The sequence below is a fragment of the Myotis brandtii genome, unplaced genomic scaffold (assembly GCF_000412655.1).
Source record: "Myotis brandtii unplaced genomic scaffold, ASM41265v1 scaffold691, whole genome shotgun sequence".
Taxonomy (NCBI): Eukaryota; Metazoa; Chordata; class Mammalia; order Chiroptera; family Vespertilionidae; genus Myotis; species Myotis brandtii.
In genome coordinates, this window is record NW_005370704.1 from 1921446 (window position 1) to 1923028 (window position 1583).

At 65.7% G+C, this 1583-nt stretch overlaps 1 long non-coding RNA gene across 1 annotated transcript in view; it reads right to left on the reverse strand.

Annotated features, from left to right (window-relative positions):
* Window positions 1-1583, reverse strand: part of LOC106724011 — a 25838-nt gene that overhangs the window by 11753 nt on the left and 12502 nt on the right. The window lies entirely within an intron of this gene.

Consider the following 1583-nt stretch of genomic DNA (forward strand, 5'->3'; position numbering starts at 1 on the left):
GTGTGCCCTGGAGCCGCACTGCCACGCAGGCGCACGGGCCCTGCTTAGCCCACCTCGTCTGACGCCACCAAAACCTCCTACAGTGCCAGGATCTGGGCGGCACGGACAGGCACCCAGACGTGCACAGGACCAGTGACCGGACGACACAAATGTGACGGGAATCGTGTGCTGCGGAGCGAGGCGAAGCTTTATTGAGGAGGCGGGCAGTGTGCAAGGTCTGGGTCACCCTCACCCTGGCAGGCGGGAGAGGAAGGCGGGAGTCGGTCGGGGTCTGGAAGCTGAAGGTCCCTGAAGGGCCAGGGGTGAGGCCGGGGCGAGCTCCACCTTTGCGTGGGGGCCTCCTGTGCCCGTGCTGGGGGCTCGGGACCCGCTCAGAGAAGCTCCAGGCCGCCAACCGCCCTACATGGGCCGCACCTTCATCTCGGCCGCCTTGTAGCTGTAGTACCCCTTCCCTGAATACCAGTAGATGCCGTTCCCAGAGCTCCCACCATAGCGCCCGTTCAGGTGTGACCAGTGGGAGCTGTAGAACCACCAGGCGCCCTGGTAGGTCACAGCGTAGTTGGAGGAGGTCCCGTCGTTGTCCTGGTCTTTGGTGGAGAACTGGGAGTTGTTGTGATAGGTCAGGGAGTCACCTGCCGGGAGAAGCGGGGCCCCTTACACTCAGTGCCAGGAGGTGCCGGCACCAGGTCCGGCCGGAGCTGTCCAGCTGCGCGTCTTCCGCTGAAAAGTCTGACGGTGCCGCGCACGAAAGCGAACGCTCGGTCGGCGGATCCCCGGCCTCGGTATCCCCCCTCTGCGGGTCTGGGCGGCACGGACAGGCACCCAGGCGTGCACAGGACCAGTGACCGGACGACACAAATATCACGGGAATCGTGTGCTGCGGAGCGAGGCGAAGCTTTATTGGGGACACGTGCGGTACGCAAGGTCAGGGTCACCCTCACCCTGGCGGGCAGGAGAGGAAGGCGGGAGTCGGTCCGGGTCTGGAAGCTGAAGGTCCCTGAAGGGCCAGGGGTGAGGCCGGGGCGAGCTCCACCTTTGCGTGGGGGCCTCCTGTGCCCGTGCTGGGGGCGCGGGACCCGCTCAGAGACGCTCCAGGCCGCCGACCGCCCTACACGGGCCGCACCTTCATCTCGGCCACCTTGTAGCTGTAGTAGCTCGACTGCGCTGACCACCAGTGGATGCCGTTCCCAGAGCCCCCACCATAGCGCCCATTCAGGTGGGACCAGTGGGAGCTGTGGAACCACCAGGCACCCTGGTAAGTCTCAGCGTAGTTGTCGGAGGTCCCGTCGTTGTCCTGGTCTTTGGTGGTGAACAGGGAGTTGTTGTGTTGGGTCAGGGAGTCACCTGCCGGGAGAAGTGGGGCCGATTACACTCAGTGCCAGGAGGAGGCGGCACCAGGTCCAGCCGGAGCTGTCCAGCTGCGCGTCATGTGCTGCGAAGTCCGAAGGTGCCATGCACACCAGCTAACGCTCGGTCGGCGGATCCCCAGCCTCGGTATCCCTCCCTCTGCTCTGTGCCGCCAGCGAACGGGCACTGTGCCCCTTGGAGGGGAGGCCACTGCCCGAGACGTCCAGGTCCCTCGG